The sequence below is a fragment of the Eurosta solidaginis genome, chromosome 3, assembly GCF_040869045.1.
Source record: "Eurosta solidaginis isolate ZX-2024a chromosome 3, ASM4086904v1, whole genome shotgun sequence".
NCBI classification, from domain to species: domain Eukaryota; kingdom Metazoa; phylum Arthropoda; class Insecta; order Diptera; family Tephritidae; genus Eurosta; species Eurosta solidaginis.
The window spans coordinates 29,801,634-29,808,047 of NC_090321.1; the positions used below are offsets into that span (position 1 = coordinate 29,801,634).

The window sequence follows — 6,414 nt, forward strand, 5'->3', positions numbered from 1 at the left end:
AGCAAATTGTTCAGGTAAGGTCAGGTTGAACTGACCGGCAAATAGAGACCTTACAGAGACTGAATGTATGTGTTCATATTGCTACAAGAATTCGTTTGACTTCCAAACGGAAGAACCTCAATCAGGGCCAGGACTTATTTTATAGAATAACTCCGTCCTCTTGGCAAATACTAGAAATTTTCTAGGACCTAGTTTAATTACTGCCTCCAAAACTGGCTGCTCTGCCGCTCCTAATAGCTGGAGCCTTCCTACATCTGCTGTTACTGACGATTTCTAACTTATACGCATGAGATGTCAGAAGGCAGAGTCCAGTAAGTATACAAATGGTGAGCCTTAGATCACCTTTTTTCAGAGATAAGAGTCATTTTGTTAGTCTAATATCGTAGGATTTGCACATTATCTTAGAAATTTTGCAACCTTCCCTGCTTAGTGGATCATATGCAACTCCAGTCTCTTTTGATTTCTCCCAAACGGATTTGGACGTCTGCCGCTTTGTTGTTGTTATTGCCATAAAGACACACCCCGAAGGCCTTGGGGAGTGTTATCGATGTTGATGGTCCTTTGCCGGATGCAGATCCGGTACGTTCTGGTGACAAGCTCCATAAAGGTACTAGCCCGACCATCTCGGGAAAGATTTCGTATGACCACATGAAACCTTCTAGGCCATACCGCCCTCCCACCTCCTAGATCCCAGAGGAAATTGGGGTCGCCAGAACCTCGGCTGTTAACGAAACATTCTCCACGCGTAGGTGAGGTTGAAAATTGGGTTGAAGATGCTATATATTGCGCTGGCAACCCCTTGAGAGGGTTACGCTACACAACCTTTTGAATCAATTTAGTATTTTAGTCACCTCTTACGACAGGCATACCTACCGCGAGTATATTCTACGGCCCCTAACCCGCTGGGGGTCGACATGTGCCGTCGATTCAGCGTGTGTTGCACCCTCTTTCGCCAACTTATCAGCCTTTCCGTTACCTTCTATCCTTTTGTGACTGCGAACACAGTATAGATGTATTATTCGGCCCGAGCGAATTATTTCCAATGCTTCTTTGCATTCTAAGGTACTTTTTGATGAAGTACCATGTAAAAGATTGCCTTTATCGCCGCCTAACTATCAATTGATACATTGAGGCATTCTGGCGGAATCTCTGCTGTTTTTTATGGCTATAACTTCCGCCCGAAAGACGCTGCAGTAGTCTGGCAGCCTATAGGATTTAATGATCTCAGGTTCAGGTTTGACAACAAATAAAAATTTTTTCGGTAACGCTCCGGTAAGAACTTGGGAACAATCAGCTATCGATCGGAGCTTATCTATAATTTAAAAGTCTTTTTTCGATTTCAATTTTCGATATCAAATGGATAGTTCATCGAATAAAAATCGATTTAATTTTTTTTATATCATTTAATTTAATTCTTATTTTATTTTATTTTATCTTATTTTATTTTATTTTATGTTTTTTTTTTTTGATGTTATTTTATTTTTATTTGACGTTATTTTATTTCATTCTATTTAATTTACTTTATTTTATTTTGATTTATTTTATTTTTATTTTATGGCATTTTATTTCATTCTATTTAATTTACTTTATTTTATTTTGTATTATTTTATTTTATTTTATCTTATTTTATTTTATTTTATTTAGTTTTTTTTTTATTTTACTGTGCTTTATTTTATTTTATTTTATTTTATTATTTTATTTATTTTTATATTTAAACTACACTGTTTTGGCCTCTTAAACCAACTTTAATTAAAAAGGGTCTGAAAATCTAAACTCAAATTAACACTAGCAGACCCGGCAGACGTTGTTCTGCCCTAAATTTGGCCTATCTGCATACATTTTAATAAGATCTTTCCGTCTAACTCTGCCCTACCCCTCTACACTTTTTTCTAAACTTTTTATTCACTCCTCTCTCCGTATTTTTCGCTTCATCTCCATCTTCTTCTCATTCTATCTCTTTCTCAGTCTCCTTCTCTCTTTTCTCTTCTCTTTAGTTTGTCTCCTTCTCCTTCATCTCTTATTGCCAGTCCCAGAGGGTGGTATATATTTTGTTCCAGTCCCATTCCGAGTATCAGTCCTAGTCCTAATCCCAGTCCCAGTCCGTCTCTGGTATACTTCCCGGAAAAAACATCGTAAATACTAATATAGGCAAATTTATAAATGAAATTTCAGGCAAATCGAATAGGACGTATGTAAATAGGTATGTGGGTATTATTAATTCTTGTCTTTATTTCGGCTTCGCATGCATATTTATCAGTTTTGCCAGGTTGATGCGACTAAATCGAATATCAGAATGAACTTTAGAGCTCTCAGCAACAGCTTTCATTTGATATCAATAATACACACACATTCTAGGGGTATCCGGGTCCATGTTTTGGCCTATATCTCGAGACCCTAGTCACTCACATTTTAAAACTTACTCTGTACTAAAGCATACATCAACATCTTCAATTTGATATAGGTAATGTAAAAACACATTCTAGGTGTATCCGGGTCCACGTTTTGGCCTACATCTCGAGACCCTAGTTATCCAGCTGCATACAACTTACTCTGTACTAAAGCACACATCAACTTCTTTAATTTTATACCCATTATGTAAAAACACATCCTCGTGTTACCCTGATCCACGTTTGGCCTATATCTCCAGACCCTAGTCACCCAGGGGTATGAAAATTATCCTCTACTAAATCACTCATCAACAGCTTTAATTTGTTATCCATATTGTATAAACACATTCTAGGGGTACCTGGGTCCACGTTTTGGCCTATATCTCGAGACCCTAGTCACCCAGGGGTATGAAAATTATCCCGTACCATAGCACTCATCAACAGCTTTCATTTGATATCGATATTGTATAAACACATTCTAGGGGTACCCGGGTCCACGTTTTGGGCTATATCTCGAGACCCTAGCCTCCCAGTTGTATGAAAATTATCCTGTACTATAGCAGTCATCAACAGTTTTCATTTGATATCCATATTGTATAAACACATTCTAGGGGTACCCGGGTCCACGTTTTGGGCTATATCTCGAGACCCTAGCCTCTCAGTTGTATGAAAATTATCCTGTAAAATAGCAGTCATCAACAGTTTTCATTTGATATCCATATTGTATAAACACATTCTAGGGGTACCCGGGTCAACGTTTTGGGCTATATCTCGAGACCCTAGCCTCCCAGTTGTATGAAAATTATCCTGTACTATAGCACTCATCAACAGCTTTCATTTGATATCCATATTGTATAAACACATTCTAGGGGTACCCGGTCCATCAACAGCTTTCATTTGATACCCATATTGTATAAATACATATTAGGGGTACCCGGGGGATTCAAGGGGTTGTGTATCGCAATATATAGCTTCTCCAACCCAATTGTCAACCTTACCTTCGAGCGGCGAATCCCGTTTCACTAACAGACGAGGCTCTGGCGACCCCAAGCTCCACATGGAACTTGGAGGTGGGGAGGGAGGGACGGTCTGAAGGTTCAATGTGGCTATATAAATCGTTCCCGAGATGGTCGGGCCAGCACCTTAATGGTGCTGTGTTACCGGAGCGTATCGGATCTGTATCCGACAAAGGACAATCACATCGATAACACTCCCCAAAGCCTTCGGGGAGTAACGTAATCGCTACAACAACAACAACAGGGGTACCCGGGTACACGTTTTATAGCACTCGTCAAAAGCTTTCATTTGAGATCCACATTGTATAAACACATTCTAGGGGTACCCGGGTCCACGTTTTGGTCTCAAGACCCTAGGTACGCAGCGAAAAAACAGGTAGACGTTGGCCTATTTTCAGACCTACCCAATATGCCCACAAAATTTCATGAGAATCGGTCAGCCGTTTCGGAGGAATTAAGCCTCTAACACCGTGACAGAAGAATTTTATATGTATATTAAATATGACAATTTAGGTAAAGAGCACTGTACCTATATACTCATGGCATTAGCAGCCCCACCTAGCGCTGAATAGTGGCACGAATAAGTATGTGATCATTATTTAAAACTCACCACACTGTACGATCACCAAAATCGCGATTGCACCATCTACACAAATCTCAAATACCACAAAGCTCTAAAAATAACTGCACAAGAAACTCACCACACTTGACATCAACAGCTTTAATTTTATACCCATTATGTAAAAACACATCCTCGTGTTACCCTGATCCACGTTTGGCCTATATCTCCAGACCCTAGTCACCCAGGGGTATGAAAATTATCCTCTACTAAATCACTCATCAACAGCTTTAATTTGTTATCCATATTGTACAAACACATTCTAGGGGTACCTGGGTCCACGTTTTGGCCTATATCTCGAGACCCTAGTCACCCAGGGGTATGAAAATTATCCCGTACCATAGCACTCATCAACAGCTTTCATTTGATATCGATATTGTATAAACACATTCTAGGGGTACCCGGGTCTACGTTTTGGGCTATATCTCGAGACCCTAGCCTCCCAGTTGTATGAAAATTATTCTGTACTATAGCAGTCATCAACAGTTTTCATTTGATATCCATATTGTATAAACACATTCTAGGGGTACCCGGGTCAACGTTTTGGGCTATATCTCGAGACCCTAGCCACCCAGTTGTATGAAAGTTATCCTGTACTATAGCACTCATCAACAGCTTTCATTTGATATCCATATTGTATAAACACATTCTAGGGGTACCCGGTCCATCAACAGCTTTCATTTGATACCCATATTGTATAAATACATATTAGGGGTACCCGGGGGATTCAAGGGGTTGTGTAGCGCAATATATAGCTTCTCCAACCCAATTGTCAACCTCACCTTCGAGCGGCGAATCCCGTTTCACTAACAGGCGAGGCCCTGGCGACCCCAAGCTCCACATGGAACTTGGAGGTGGGGAGGGAGGGACGGCCTGAAGGTTCAATGTGGCCATATAAATCGTTCCCGAGATGGTCGGGCCAGCACCTTAATGGTGCTGTGTTACCGGAGCGTATCGGATCTGTATCCGACAAAGGACCATCACATCGATAACACTCCCCAAAGCCTTCGGGGAGTAACCTAATCGCTACAACAACAACAACAGGGGTACCCGGGTTCACGTTTTGGCCTATATCTCGAGACGCTAGTCCCAGGGGTATGAAAATTATCCTGTACTATAGCACTCGTCAACAGCTTTCATTTGATATCCACATTGTATAAACACATTCTAGGGGTACCCGGGTACACGTTTTGGTCTCAAGACCCTAGGTACGCAGCGAAAAAAAAGGTAGACGTTGGCCTATTTTCAGACCTACCCAATATGCCCACAAAATTTCATGAGAATCGGTCAACCGTTTCGGAGGAATTAAGCCTCTAACGCCTTGACAGAAGAATTTTATATATTAAATATGACAATTTAGGTAAAGAGCACTGTACCTATATACTCATGGCATTAGCAGCCCCACCTAGCGCCGAATAGTGGCACGAATAAGTATGACGATCACCAAAATCATCGCGACTTCACCATCTATACAATTCAACACGTTAGTTTTAAAAATAACTGCACAAAAAACTCACCACCCTTGACGATCACCAAAATCATCGCAACTTCACCATCTATACAATTCAACACGTTGGTTCTAAAGATAAATACACAACAGTGTGGCCTCTTCCAGTAAGCAATTTTTACCCCTTTTCTTGCGGCTATTAAGCACGTATGCTCTTCAAATGGCTCGTTTGTTTTTTTTATTGCGACTTTTTCTAAATATTGGCAAATTGATGTAATTTGCAAAGCTATTTACGTATATATATATATAAATATATATACATATGTTCAAATGTATGCTTTTATATTTAATAATAAAATGAATTGTTTCAACTTTTTTATATTTTTTTGAAAAAACTAAATAACAAAAACAACCAATATCTACGTAACTCCCCGACGGGGAATTGAACCCCGGTCTCCCGCGTGACAGGCGGGGATACTAACCACTATACTATCGAGGACCATACAACATAATCGCCTTAATTCTTATTAAAATTACAGAATTGGTGAGCTCTAATACAGTACGGTTATTTTTAAATTTTTGCAACAATTTTGCGTGTTTGCGTTTATTTACGTTTGTAGGGGAATGTAGTTTTCGCATTCATTTTACTCAAAAGCAAACCATCGATAGGCAAAAGGCAATGATAGCACTAAAGGCAAGTTGATTGATACGGCACTGCATAGGATGGTACAAACATAGAGAAAGCCTTGAAGTATATCAAGTACTCTTTAGGAGTCTTATAAGATATTGGCGGGGATTTCAGCAATGTCTCTAAACAGGCGATCACGGAAGGTTTTAATTACATTGAAGTAAATCCAGTTTTAGTGAAATGCATGCGGGAAGGTTATTTGGTAGTGGGGGCTGTGTGAGGCCATAAAATGGAGCAGCTTGTCATCAACCAACTGA

General features: G+C 39.9%; 1 non-coding gene across 1 annotated transcript; it reads right to left on the bottom strand.

The window, feature by feature from the left end:
- Positions 1-5,896: 5,896 nt before the first annotated feature.
- On the bottom strand, positions 5,897-5,968 carry TRNAD-GUC (transfer RNA aspartic acid (anticodon GUC)). Its single transcript has one exon. It is a non-coding gene; the product is annotated as a tRNA-Asp (tRNA).
- Positions 5,969-6,414: the final 446 nt, after the last annotated feature.